Below are 16064 nucleotides of genomic sequence, written 5' to 3' on the forward strand. Positions count from 1 at the left end.
TATCTTCCTTTAGCTTCTACATTCTCATCTCCAGAATCCATCCTAAAAATAGGACAGAGAAGAGATAAGAATTCCATATCATAACTTCAAATAACATAATAATTAAATTAAATCCAATAAAAATCCAAAATCTCCACATAAGGATCAATCTCACGGTTAGGAAACATCACTGTCGATGGATTTGCCATGGTTTTCTAAAACCGTCGACTGAATCAGAAAATCATAGAAGTCCGCCAAGGGATTTCTGCCTCCAAGCTATAAGACAAAATCCTAAACTTCCCTACACCATACCTACTTCTTAACGCCTAACCTACCCATCTCCTATTTTTCATCCTAACTCATTCCTATACTCTGGTATAAATCATCCCTAAATTCTCAAAATCCCAAAATCTTTGCCCTGATACCATTATGTAACGCCCCCAAACCCTTAAACCCGGGTCCGACCCTTTATACCTGATAAAATCCCTGATAATCTATAATCTATGATATACGCAGCGAAAAACATAAACATAATCTCCATATAATATAAAAACCATAATCAATAATACCAGAGTTTACTACCCCTATATAACATCCATACTATCCATCCAACACTTGCATTACCATAAATACATACCTCTCCAAACATTCCAGTATTTTCACAATCATTCCTTTCATAACTGACTTAAAACATAACGACATAAAACATAAAATATATACATCCCCAAGTATTAACAAACATATACCCTTTCTCTTTATGTTTCTCAAAAATACTAAATACCCTTGAGCTCTATAAGCTCGACCTCGAGGATGTCCTGAAAAAGAAATAATTATATTCGGGTGAAACACATCTTAGTAAGGGAAGAAATAACATACTAAAACAGCGTGTGGCTAACATGAGGTAAATAGATATTATTTTAAAAACATTTTCAAATCATTAACATAACACTGAAATCATTCTCTGAACTTAATCAATCATATGCAGAGATTTAACACACGAGATTATCTAAGGATAAAGGTGATTACCCACCCATACAAGTAGCACCCCTCTACTCTGATACTTAGGTAACCCGAAGGTCACTATTAAAGCATACCAGAGCACTCACCATACTCAACAAGCCCCCAAGTGTTAGATTGATCTCGTACTCACACCGTTCAACAATAACTTACCGGCAAAGGCCCTAAGGATAGGGAAATCTACCCGCTCATACAAGTAGGTTCCCTCTGCCCTAGTGCGTTATGCAGCTACTACCACATTTGAAGCTACTAGTGTACTCGCCTTTCTCAGCAAGCCCTCAGGCGAAGAGTTTGCCTCACCCAACCGTAACATGTTCTACATACATAGATATTTCTAATATCATAATACATTATTCCTAACTGTCATTATTCAATCATACACATCTGTTCATGTTCATAACTTAAACATTGCATTGCATTTCACTTTACGTAATCATCAACATTACATAATTCACATTTGTCATTTCATTCCTTTATCATTTCATTGCCATTAAATTGCATTTTCATTTCTTTCCTTCGTACGACAGTTGGTCTTTAGCCATCATTAGTTAGTCTACAGCTCCTTTCAGCTGTCATCAGTTAGTTTACACAGAAGTGTGCTAGAATCTGCTAACATGACTGTCTTTTAGCTGTCTTACATTTACATGGTTGCATTTAACATACACAAGCAACATAGTCCATAACATATTTTATTCTCAATACTTTACTTACTTAGTCTGCATTTCATACATTTAACATATATTTGCACAGAATCTTGTGCCACACAATTTAACAGTAAAATTCACACATATTCCTGTAAAATAGGCCAACCCACATTTAACATTTATATGTTGAAAATACATTTCATTTCTTACATAATTCCTCAAAAATCACTTTTCACTTTCATCAGTTTATTTCCATATATACATAGCTAAATAAGTGGTCCTAAGCTTAGAAAATATAATTTTACATGGTTGACATTTTATAATTCACACCAAAACATACATATATTATAACATAATTTATTACCTTTAATTTCAAAAAATCTGCTTTAATATATAATTTCTCCTTACCTGAATTCTCAAACTACACCAATAGGAATCCCACACAGATGCCTGCGGCGCTCACCCGGACCCTGGTTCAAAAACCCTAGTTCTATTAAATTATTCCTAAATAAAATATTATTTAAAATTTCCTAGGGCCATAATTTTCAAATAAATAGTTATACCCGCAAATATAACCAATTTGCCAAAATTTTCAAATCCCACTCTCGCTTTGGAGTGGGGCCTAGAAAATCCTAATTGAAAATTTACCTGCGTCAAAATGATGACAATAGCGACTATGACCACGTGGTGGTGCCCGATCATCGATTTAACGGCAGATTTAAAGCGAAATTGAGAAATTAGGAAAAAATTGTCTTACCCCAAGAATGGCGCCTACGCCACTCCCATGACAAATATGCTCCAGAAGAAATGTCGGTGGCGGAGTTAGGAATCCAATGGCACCTTCCGTTTCCCGATCACCTGAATATCCATTGAGAAATAGAGAGAGAGAGAGAGAGAGAGAGAGAGAAGGAGACGGAGACGGCCGCAAGCTAGCCGCGCAGAAGGACTTCCAAGGGCATGAATCTTCTCTGTTCTTCAAATCCTAAATTAAATTTGGATGATAAGCATCCAGATTGATATATAGTATATAATATAATATTATACCCTTTTTTTTATAAACATATATATATATATATATATGTATATATATTCCTTCATCCTTACAAACCCATATATATGAATATCATATACTTAATTTAATTAATTCAATTAAATAACGTTTAATTAATTTACCAATTCAACTAAATAATAATTAATCTAACTTTATTTTATTTTATTATTTTTTCTTTCATATTATTCTTTTTATCTGTTCATTTATTATTTTATTTATTATTATTTTTTCATAATTATTTCAATCATTTTAATTTTCCAGATCATTACATTAAGTTTCCCTATTCTCAAGAATTTCACAGATAAAATTTGGGTTATACTGAATGATTTTGGAAATGGAGATAAAAGTTTCTTGAAAACTTATTTTGCATATCGATATGATAGTAAATGTGGAATGGTATATTTTCTCAAAAAATACTAACACTGGTATGCGTATAAGTTATGATATAATGAATCTCATATTGCCACACACTGTAAATAATTTATTTTGTCTTACTTAGATGTGTCTCACCCAATCATTTAAATATTTCAAAAAACCAAAAAAGACCCAGTGATAGAGCTCCGAGATAGAGGGGAGCAGATACCCTGAGTAGCCAGGGTGAGTATTTTGAGCTAGAGAGGTTTGGTTTCCTTAGAGGTTTTGTATTAGACTTGTATTTATGGATGGTTTTGTACTCTAGTATGTGTATTCGATGTGGGATGTATATATGAATATGAAATGACTTCCGCTGTTAGGATTATGTATATGTGTATGATGTATACTTGGTACCCATTTGCAGGTTGGGTTATGTATTATGGTATCAGTGGTTGACGTGGCCGATATGTGTGGTTTATATGGAAAAAAAAAAATTTGGTATGAAAAATTGGGGCATCACACTATGGGTTAGCTATTAATGAGAGACTAAATGAGCACAATAGAATGAAGAAAGTGACTGCCTTAAAAACGTCTACTAATACTTTTAGTAAGTGCAGTGAACCTGAATATGGAGATGACATGGCTATGCTTACTAGGAAGTTCAGCAGGTTCTTAAAAAGGAATAGTAGGCCATATAGAAAGTTCAGAGATTTAGTATCTGAGAATGGAGAATCCAGCAAAAGAAAAGAAAAATCAAATGCTCCCACGTGTTACAATTGTAACAAGGTCAGACACATCAAACCCGACTACTTGTTGCTGAAGAAGGAGTCTAGGAAAAAGAAGAAAGCCATGAAAGCAGGTACCTCGTGGGATAAAAAAAGTAGCCGTGATTCAGAGGTTGCTAATCTGTGCTTGATGGCACACGGTGATGAGGTATTGTCTTACGGTTCCTTATCTTCATATTGTTCTGATGATGATGATTGTGACTCTAATAGCATGCCTACTTATAAAGAATTGCAATATAAGTATATTCATGTGTCAAAATTGCTAAATAAAATGACCAAGGAAAATGATTTTTTGAAAAAGAAATGTGAAAATTATTCAAAACTTGTTGAAATGGGAAAAATTGTTCATTCTGCTTAGCAAGAAGAGAAGAACTTGAAAAATTGGAGGATAGTTCCAAAATTATTTATAAATTTACTGAGGGCCAATGCAATTTAAAAAAACTCCTTGGGGCCCAAAGAAACTCTCTTTATAAGAACTCGACCCGAGAATTTTGAATTAAATAAATAAGAAAGGATGAAAAAAATTAAAAAGGGAAAACTAGTAGGGCTTGTCGACAAGGCTCCTTTTCTTGTCGACGAGGTCTCTTCTACAGTTTGGCGATGAGATTTAGAGATTCATCGACGAGAGGATGTCGAGGGATTTTGGGAAATTCTGAAATCTCGGGCTCGTCGACGAGGCAATTCCGTTGTCGACGAACTCCCTTCTTATGCTCGTCGACGAGGACGCTGTCTCATCGACGTGTTTGGCTATCTATTCATTTCTTCATTGCTAAGTAAACTAAAATCCTCTCTCTCTCTCTCTCTCTCTAGAACTCAAACTACTCTCTCTAGGGTTTTGGGCCGTCTATTACCTGAATCAAAGATCCGACATTACTACGTGGATCAGGAGGGGAATCTTTACATTTATAGTGGATCGAAATTTTGTTTCGAGGATTTTCGGGTTTTGATCCAAAATCAAGGTAAAAGTCTAATTTCTTTTCTGGTTTGGTAGATATGTAGTAGTTGTGAGTATATTGAAATATTGTTCTTCGATTTTTAGGTTTTGGGGGTCCCGTGTTGTTGTTTTGGACCGATTAAGTTCTTGTTTCGATTTTCGGGAAAGGTAAGGGATTTCTGTTTATATAAGTTGTTTTTGTAATCTGAATTGGTAAAACTGTGGTTTATGATTCTATGGATGTTTTGGTTACTTATTTGGAAAAATCTATCAGGTGAAATTATGGGATTTCAGTTTACTGTTTTTTGGAAAAATTGAGGGTTTCAGGTATCATCTCTGTTTTTGTTGGAAAATTTTATATTGGTATAAACTGTGATATAGAGATGATCGTGCCTTTGATTATTTTAAACCGTATTTTTTGGAATACCTGATATGTGATTGTTTGTTTACCCAAATGAATGTGGAATGAGATGGTGAATTTGAATTATGTATTTAGTAGTAAAGCGTGTCGGTTAACTACCGTACAAATGAGATATAGGGATGTGAGTTTCAAAATATTTCAGGTTTTGTGAAAATGCCGTGGCGGGATAATACCGATGGAGATATATCAAAGCGGGCTGGATTAAAACGCCGTAGGCTGAGATATTGAACCGAGTCGGAATAAGACTGCAGACTTTGATGTCCGGCTTTTGCCAAAGAGTGCGCAATACCACTAGATCGACTGATTTTTATCAAAGGGTGTGAAAGCACCAGACTTGCACCATTTCAACACTGTGGGGGCTTATGTTATGCCAGGTTACTAGGGGCACCGACTTTTTTCGAAGGGTGTAAAATACCACCAAACAGTCTGGCTTTTGCCGAAGGGTGTGAAATACCACCAGATAGTTTGGCTTAGGTCGAAGGGTGTGACGACACCAAATCGTATTGCTTTGTATCATATGTATACTGGAACTATATTTGTGAAAATACTGGTATTGTGAAATGTATATTTGCTGTTGAAATAACAATCATGTATCCACACACTGATATAACTTGTTTCTCCCTTACTGAGAGGTGTCTCACCCCTATCACACAAATATTTTTTAGGTCCTTCAAGTAGCCGACACTAGCGTCCTTCGTTTCAGGAGCGTGGTGGTTAGTTAGCTGTATAGAAGTACTTGTGTAAGTATTGATCCTTGGTCGGGTTGTCATTTTGGGTTATGTAGACACCCGAGGTATGTTTTTATGAATGTATTAGGTTGAATTTTTTGCTGCATATATACTGTGTATGTGATGATGGATAGGGTATATGTGAAGCCTACGGGGTCAAACCTTTATATTGTGTAGTAGCATGGATGTTTTATGATACAAAGACAAGTTAGGTTACTAAATCATACCCTTGGGCCCATTTTCGGGTTCGGGGCATGACACTTTTAGTAAAGAAGGTCTCGGTTTTAATGGTATTGAAAACGTGAGACGACTTAATTTTTACTTGGGACACTTTACTCAAAAATCAAACTCCCAAATTCCACCTAAAGATCCTCGATGTCGATTGATATGTTTTAAATGTAAACAGATTGGTCACATTCAGTTTGACTGTCCATTTATAAACAAGCATGTAAAAATTAAAAAGGTGTGGAGAGTCAAAAGTGAATAAGGAACTAACCCCTTTGGACCCAACAAAATTTGGGGACCAGCGTCAGTTACTTAGATATTTTTGCAGGTGAGTTTAAGGTCGTCCTCTTCTAAGGATAAATGGGGCTTGGATAGCGGCTACTCATGGCACATGACCGGCGACAAGGCCAAGTTTGCATCCATCACTCCCAGGGAAGGAGGATTCGTGACATTCGGGGATAACACAAAAGGGAAAATCATCGGCGTAGGTAAGGTTGGTAAGGAACCTTCTCTTGTTATTGATAATATATTGCTTGTTGATGGCTTGAAACATAATTTGTTAAGTATCAATCAATTGCGTGATAAAGGGTATAAAATATCTTTTGAAAATGATAAATGCATTGTTGAGAGTAAATCTGATAATAAAGTACTTTTTACTGCTAAACGTTATGAAAATGTATACACCACTAGTTTTGATAATTTAGCTTCTCAACAAGTTACATGCTTTTTTGCAATAAACGAAGCTAGTTGGTTGTGGCATAGACACTTAGAACATGCTAGTATGTATCTTTTGTCAAAACTTTTAAAGAAAGATTTAGTCAAAGGCTTGCCAAAAACACATTTTGTAAAAGATAAAATGTGTGATGCATGTCAAATGGGTAAGCAAACTAAATCAAGTTTTAAGAAAAAGAAATTCATATCCACCATTAGACCACTTGAAATGCTACACTTAGATTTATTTGGTCCTAATCAAGTTCAAAGTTTAGATAAAAAATTATATGTTTTTGTTATTGTGGATGATTTTTTAGGTTCACATGGGTGCTATTTCTTTCTCATAAAGATGAATCTTGTGAACAATTCACTAAACTATGTAGAAGAATTTAGAATGAAAAAGGCTACAAAATCACACGCATAAGAAGTGATAAGGAAACTGAATTAAAAAATGATGGCATAGAAAACTATTGTGACCTAGAGGAAATTTCACAAAATTTTTCTGCACCTAGGATCCCACAACAAAATGGAGTTGTAGAAACAAAGAATAGGTCCTTGCAAGAAATGGGTAGGACTATGCTTAATGAACACAAATTACCCAAATATTTCTAAGCCGAAGCAGTGAACACTGCTTATTATGTAATGAACAGAGTATTAATCAGGCCCTCACTTAATAAGACTCCATATTAATTGTGGAACAACTATAGACCCAACATTTCCTATTTTCATGTCTTTGGTTGTAAGTGCTTTGTACTTAGAGACAATGAACACCTGGGGAAATTTGACTCTAAATCTGATGAAGGTATTTTCCTAGGTTACTCACTTAATAGTAAAGCATATAGAGTTTTTAATAAAAGAACATTTACGGTTATTGAATCTATTCATGTTGTGTTTGATGAATCTAATCTATTTTTTAAAAGAGGTGATGAAGATAATATTGATATTAGAAAGGAATTAGATAAGCTATCTATTGAAAATAATGTGGACAAAATCAGAAATAATAAATCAATTGAAGAAAATAAAGTTGAAAGTAAGGTTCAAGAATTGCCTAGGGATTGGAAGTTCATTAGGAACCACCCTTTAGATCAAATTATAAGTGAGCCTTCACGTGGTGTAGCCACCTGATCCTCCTTAAGAAACCCAGTGAGTCATTTTGCATTTATATCCAAGGAAGAACCCAAAAATATTAAGGAAGTCATAGAGGATGAGTCTTGGGTATTGTCTATGCAAGAAGAGCTTAACTAATTTGAAAGAAGCAAAGTTTGGTCCCTAGTTCTTAGGCCTAACGATCATACTATTATTGGAACTAAATGGGTATATGGAAATAAAAAGGACGAAAATGGGGTAGTAACCAGAAATGAAGCTAGATTAGTTGCCCATGGATATAATCAAGAAGAAGGGATAGATTTTGAGGAAACCTATGCTCCCGTAGCTAGAATGGAGGCTATCTGTATGTTGCTTGCTTATGCCGCTTTTAAGAACTTTAAATGTACCAAATGGATGTTAAAAGCGCTTTCTTAAATGGCTATATAAATGAAGAAGTGTATGTAGAACAAGCATCCGGTTTTGAAAATCATAAAAATCCTAATTATGTTTATCGATTGTCCAAAGCCTTGAACGGATTGAAACAAACTCCTAAAGCTTGGTATGAGAGGCTTAGTGGTTTTTCTATTAGAAAATGGGTTTACCCGGGGCAAAATTGACACTACACTTTTCATTAAATCTAAAAATGATGATATGCTCCTTGTTCAAATTTATGTTGATGATATTATTTTTGGAGCAAATAATGATGATTTGTGTAATGAGTTTGCCAAGTGCATGCAAAGTGAATTCGAAATGAGCATGATGGGTGAACTGAGTTTCTTCTTAGGACTTCAAATTAAACAGGCTAAACATGGAACTTTTATATGCCAATCTAAATATGTTCGGGACTTGCTCAAGAAATTTAATATGGAATATAGTAAAATTCTTGGGTACTCCTATGAGTTCTTCCACAAAACTTAATAAAGATGAGCAAGACATCCTTGTTGATGTGAAATTATATTGTGGCATGATTGCTAGTCTCATATACCTTACATCTAGTCGATCTGATATCATGTTTAGTGTGTGTATGTGTGCTAGGTTTCAGGACGCTCCTAAGGAGTCTCATCTATTGGTTGTGAAAAGAATACTTAGGTACCTAGTTAGGACTGTAGAATTGGGATTATGGTACCCTAAGCGTACCACATTTGAGATTGTTAGTTACACTGATATTGACTTTGTCGGTAGTAAGGTTGATAGGAAGAGTACTAGTGACACTTGTCACTATTTAGGACAATCTCTAGTTTCTTGGTTCTCCAAGAAACATAACTCAGTTGTCTTATCCATAGTCGAGGCAGAATATATTGCGGATGGAAGTTGTTGCGCTCAAATGCTTTACATGAAGCAACAACTCATGGATTTTGGATTGTACTACGATACGGTTCCAATCAAATGTGACAATACTAGTGCAATCAACATCTCTAAAAGTCCTATCTCACATTCACAATTCAAACATAATGAGATTAAACACCATTTCATTCATGATTATGTGCAAAAAGGGGATGTGGCACTTGAGTTTGTGTGCATTAGTGAGCAGTGGGTTGCTATTTTCACCAAACCTCTTCAGGAAGATAGGTTCATACAGATTAGACATAAGCTAGATTTGATGCATAGTAGAAAAGCCATATAGATTTATGTTAAAGTGCATAAACCTAGGGGAAGTCTTTTAGCACAGAAAACATATGGCTTTGAAAATTTTAAATCTTTCATTGCATTATGCTTCATGAATTTGGTTGTGATTTGCAATGCATGGTTATAATATCTCTTGCGTGATTGATAACTACATTTATGTTTTCCGTCTTGATCATACTGGACTATTTGAGTTAGTAGTTATGGATAAATTGTTAATTTAAAACTCAATCAGGTCATTTTGATAAGTATTTTCGGGAAAAATGCTTTATTTTCAAACGGCATGCTACCGAAAATTTTAAAAACTTTTCCAAACATGTCTTGCATTTAAATGATTCATACTCAACGCCTATGCCTATGTGCCTTATATTTTTCATAGCTCTTTTTGTTGTTGCCAAAAGGGGGAGAAGAAGCAAAATTAGGTACTTTTTAAAAAAATGTTTGAACTCTAAATCTTTAAACATTCTCATTGCGCATACTATCACGGGGAGCCTTTCAAGGCTGTACCCACTTTTGCATGATGTATTTGTCATCATAAAAAATGGGTAGAATGTTGACCTGATAGGTCATACCCTGTTTTGATTATGAAAAATACTCAGGTATTTAATGTCTATCAAGTTTGTGTGCAGGTTCATATCAATAAGATCATTTGATGGCTTGTGAAGACTTGAAGACTAAAGATCCTGAATGTTTATTTTTATTGTAATTTATATCATGCCTTATTCGGGTCTGTAATAGTAATATAGGAAATGTCTGTAATAATTAATGCATCGCTTGCATGATAGGATAGATAAGCTCAAAGGTCTTAAATTGACAATAGGACCCACAATATTGCATGAAAATATCCCCCATAATCTTAGAATTAATTATCATATGAATAGAGACAACTTCATAAGAAGAATATGACCGAAATGCACAAAGTTGGCATGTTTGGTTGACCCAACCCCAACACTCTGAGTACTTCAGTCGACTGAACCTCCCTAGGGTCAATGGTTTGACCCTTCAGCTGACCGACCTCAAAATAAGCAGCAACGTCCTGGTTGACCGAACTGGCACGTGGGGTGATCCCAACGCTCTGGTTGACTGAAAATCCAAATTCGACCAATCGAACTCAATCTAGCCAATCAAACATCCAAGTTTGGTCAACCAAACTCAATCTGGTCGATCGAACCTCGGAGGTTTTGAAAATTGTCTTAAGCTTGGTCGACCATCTTCCTAGTTCAAATTCATCCTAGTCGACCTAATTGGGCAACCCGGTCAACCGAACCATAAAAATGGTCAACCAACCCTCTCGGGTTGCTCAAATTTTATTGAGGTTAAAATGCCATTAATTTTTATTAACCTTATTTAAACTTTTCTAAAAATACCAGATAAGTGCCAAACGGTTATAATTTCAGGGGTGTCTATATATACCCCCTTATTTGCATGGATTAGGACAATATTAGCAAATACGATTAGCATATTTTCTCTGAAATTCAAAAATCCCATTTCTCATATTCAAGTCTCCTACTTTCATTCTTACTCATCCATATTGCGAAAATCAATTAGTAAGAGTGTTCTTGTGTTCAACTCATTAAGCTTACACTCCTATTTGCTTGTTTTGATTGAGATTCATTTTATTTTGAGAGTAAGCTTCAAGTTTTTCTAGGAAACTTCGTTAATAAGTCTTCCGTAAGAAAAACTTCTTTGAGCTTGTGAATTTTGCATAATCATTGCAATACTCAAGAGCTTGTATTGCATTTTGTTTGTGAAATACTTTTTTACAAACCGATTTCAAATATCTCTTGTGGTTTATTTAAGAAAAATCTTTGTTGAAGATATTTGAAGTGTGCTTGTGATCTTTGTTACTGCTTTTTGTGATTAGCATTATCATTTTGATACAAAGGCCTTAACACATACACTCTCACGTACTGATTGCTTTACTGGCTTTATTTTTTAGAGTTGACATTAAAACTACATTGAACTTATCATATCTTATCATAAGGTAGTGTATTGATTATACTGGTACAAATTTGCTTGATTGAGAAGCATACATATTGTATGCAAACTATATTGTGAATCTGTTGCATTCTAAGCATGACATGAAGGGGTGATAATCTAGCCCAGAATGATTGTGTAGGTTGAGATCAACCCCGTTAATTGACTTGGTTGTATTAGGTGCTGGTCCATCCAGTTAAGTCAATCTTAGTGTAACCCTTGTGCCTGTGAGCCAAAGCGGGGACATAGGTAGTTTACTGAACCTCGACAACATATCTGGTGTTATCTCTCTTTATCTACTTTACCTTGCATACATAATTAGCTCACTTGTGTAATTTAATTTCAGCATATATATATATATATATATATATATATATAAATTTATTTTATATCTGCACTAAATTGACCTTAGGGTTGTGAAATACTACTGCTGGTTAATTGACCTAAGTAAGAAATTTTAAAATACCAATTCAACCCTCCTCTTGGGATTACAGTAAAGCTAACATAAACATTTCTCCGATTCACCACAAATCATATCTCATTCATAATACAAACGTGTATGTAAAATAATTAAACCATGAGTGTAGTCATATATGTGTACAGTATATCTCATTTAATTTAAGTGTGTGCATGCTAATAATTTAAGTGCGAAAATTAAAATGAGATAGGAAGAGAGAGACACACGATATTTGTTATCAAGGTTTGGCCAAACCGGCCTAAGTCCCCGCCGTGGGCATACCCCCCAAGGATTCCACTAACCCTGATCATTTACAGGTGGAGCAGAAATTGTTTACAATGTCCTTCCAGGGCGGACATTCCCCAGCTCACTTACCGGGTGGAACCAACACCTTGCACACTTTCCCAGGAGGGTGAATCTCCTAGTTCTCCTAATCGGGTTTAAACTAATCTGGTGCTCTACTAACCGGGTTTGAGCAAATCCGAAACTTTTCATAGGACTAGTCTCCCTCTTGCAACCACACGTCGGGAATACAACAGATATTCAATAAAATTTGTGTACAAAGACAATGCTTCTATACTAAGCAGATCATGTACAACAGTATAGCTCAATACATGCACTCTCATATGATATGAGTTAAGCTCAATAGACTAAATGGTGCTTATCTAAATAATTAATGCACAAATAAAACATATGAAAATATCAAAATGATTCTTATGTTGTCCAACAAAGATTTTTGCTAATAAAAATATTTGAAGAATATGAAGTTTAAGCTCAAGAAAAATATTTGTGCAATAAAGGATTTCTTCCAAAAATGTTTATCAAGAAAATTAACTGGAAGAAATCTTAACGCTACTCTCAAAAATGATTTTAATAAATGAAGATGCAAATGATAGTAAATGTAAATAAATATAAAATAAATGCCCAAAATAAATACGCTCTCCTTCAAAATAAATTTTGAAATAAATAAATGGAAAGAGAGTGGAAGAGTTTTGATAAAAATATGCCCTAAAGAAATGATTTTATCAATAAAAATTGGTTTGGGGGGAACTTTGATTAACAAAAGGTTTAGAGAGAATTTGGAGTTAATCAAAGTTGCTAATTTGGAGTAATGAGGGGGTATTTATAGACTTTCCGAAAAATATGACCGCTAGGGATACACTCGGTATTTTGAAAAAATTTAATTAAAAAATTGATGACATTTTAGCTCTTAAAAAATTTCCAACCCAAGAGATTTGATCATATTAAACGTTCAGTCGACCATATCACTGAGTTCGGTCGACCGTGGATAATTTGAACTGCAAGTTTGGTCGACCATATCAGGGCGATTATGAACCCCTTCGTGGGTTCGGTCGACCAAGACAAGGTCGGTTGACCATACCTTTAGGTTTAGTCGACTATGGCCAAAGTGAACTACAAGGTTCGGTCGACCAAGTAGTTAGGAATTAGACATGTGTTGGTTTGGTCGACTAGCGACAATACGTTCAAAACCTAAACGATCGACTGTCCAAAGTCAAAATGTTGACTTCCGAACTATTCGGTCGACTGTGGTAATTATAACACCACAGGTTCGGTCGACTGGGCAAGTCAAACTTTTGACTCCTGGGTAAACAGTAGTTCGGTCGACCAAGCTAGTTATTACTGGTTTAGTTCGGTCGACCGAGGGCATTAACAATGAATATTTTGCCCAAAAAATCTGGCATAGGTCAACTATTGTTTTTTTCCCGATTTTGACCATAAAGTTATTCCAAAAACTTTGTATGATTTGTCTTTTTAGAAAAAGGTTTTTAGTTAAATGTGTTGGTCTCTAAGGTCTATCTACGGTCGTTCTGAGCATTCAAACATATCATGCAGATGCATGCATTATTACAGACCATAGATATAAAAATATAAATACAATACAATTAAAAACAAAATGTTTTCTTCTTTTGCTCTTCACTCCATGGAATGCGCCAGTTGAAGTAAGTTTTAAGTTTTCTGGCTTCCATTTCCCTTTTGCCTTATGTGTGTGTTGATAGTAAACATGTTCAAACACTTAAAAATACACATAAGAAACTAGTGTTTTGTCAGCATCAAAACAGGGATCAGACTCAAAAATTCAATAGTTGTGTTCTCTGAAACTTTATCATTGATTGCTGCATTGATATTCCGCTGTGCAAATACAATTTATACAGCACTATGGTTACAATTGTTTATTACTCTATCATAATTCTAACTTGAGCGCCCTAGAAGGCCCTTAGATGCATTCGAGGGGAGGGTCTTTGAAGCCTTTGTATCCCTTGATCACAAGTTATCGTCAATAACCTGTGGACGTGAGGATCGAGGCTTCATTCTTGGTTAACATTCTTGTTCTTAGTCATTAGGCATTTTAGTGGTCAAAGTTAGAGACATCCTTATTGGGGGTCTTGGATTCAAATCTTGAGAGGGGTGGGAAGGGATATAGGATGGAAGATAGGTTACCTCCTATTGTGTAGCCCAAGTCCAATATGGACTTCCTATTGACAAAAAAAAAGTGGTCTCGAGCCTCCATTATTATGCTTAAAGGTGACATCTCTCAATACTTCCATTTTCATAGTTCTCTTCGTGCAGCGAACTATTGGAGTTTACTTACTTATTATGTTTATTGGAGGGTAGTCGTCCTTTTGGGATGAACTGTCAATTGAAGGTACTTATTTTTTAAGGGAGTATTTTTGTAAATATATTTTTGAGCACTTGACATATACAAACATCCATTTGTTTCATGCTATCATATTATAATTAATTAGAAGACCAATATTCCCCCTAAGATTAAGACTTCTATTTGGTTAGTTCCTAATAGATTACTAACAATCTGTTGCAACGTACATGGGAAACTTTTTAATTTTTTTAGCTATTTATTGATATTGTTCATGTTTTGACAATTTAAAATTCGTTTCTCACCCGTTCTATCTTGGAAGTTGTGGAATATTTTTTTTATTTTCTATTTTGGAGAGAATAGGGTATTTTTTGAATTGCTAGAGAACTTTTTACCCTTTGTTCATGGATTTAGGAGAAGTAGAGATGGTTTGGCATTATCGAGGTGTGGTTTTTTTATATATTATTTTATGGGTATTTTGATTAGAGCAGTACATGCATATATTCACAAGAAAGAAAATGTTTTTGCATATGCTACGGGATAAGATCCAATGTTTGGCCTCGCTGTGGACTTAATGAGTAATTATGATTCTTTGAGCCTTATTGCCCAATCTAGGAGTGGACGAACTAATGCAATCCTCTTATCGAACTTCTTACTAGTTGCTTCAAAAGATTATCCTTTTCATACCTTCAACATGACTTGTGGGCAATGATGTTCTGATTTTTAGTTTATAGGAAGATTTTTTTTTTCTTGGCACTTCTCTCTTTCTTCAAAAAAATCTCATCTATATCTATAATAAATTAACGATATTTGTAAGTAGGCATCATTATTAAGAAAAGTCTAATGCTACTAGAGATATTTATGCATACTCCAAATAGAAACCCATATCAACAGTTGACATTGAGTAAAACTAGGTAGCATAATATGCTTCCGACAGTAACATATATTTAGGTTGAATCGACTTCACAAGGCAATCCTCGGCTGCTAACAAATAGAAATAGGAAAAGGAAATGAAACTCCGCGGCTATGATTCTCAAAAAGAAGATGATTCACCTTACTGCAGTGACCAGACCAGAGAAACATGTAGGCTGCAGCAGATGTAAAAATCTTGAAGGCAAGCTAGCTTAGGCTGGCCAACTTCTGCATGTTCAGGTAATTCAATGTTTTATTAATTACCATTATATCAGTAGTAGGAGGTTTCGCAGATGACACACCTGCTACCCAGCCATACAGAGATCCAACAAAATCCTAAAGGGGTGTTTCAACCTAGAGACTCTTTAAGACCATAATTTAGGTCACAAATTAACAAACCACATTGGCCCACGGACTCCATACATCCAATTTCGATTTTTCTGTATCTGAAAAGTCTCTACACAACCTTTTTGAATGAGCAAAGTACTGCAACGTAATAGATAGTGTGGGATAGGAAAAATACAGTAAAAGAAGCACAAGGAGAAA

General features: G+C 35.0%; 1 protein-coding gene across 1 annotated transcript in view; it reads right to left on the reverse strand.

Moving 5' to 3' along the window:
- Positions 1-16064, reverse strand: part of LOC131155035 (uncharacterized) — a 389116-nt gene that overhangs the window by 42113 nt on the left and 330939 nt on the right. The gene's annotated exons all lie outside the window — the stretch shown is intronic.

This window comes from Malania oleifera, chromosome 5 (genome assembly GCF_029873635.1).
Source record: "Malania oleifera isolate guangnan ecotype guangnan chromosome 5, ASM2987363v1, whole genome shotgun sequence".
In the NCBI taxonomy this organism is placed as follows: Eukaryota; Viridiplantae; Streptophyta; class Magnoliopsida; order Santalales; family Ximeniaceae; genus Malania; species Malania oleifera.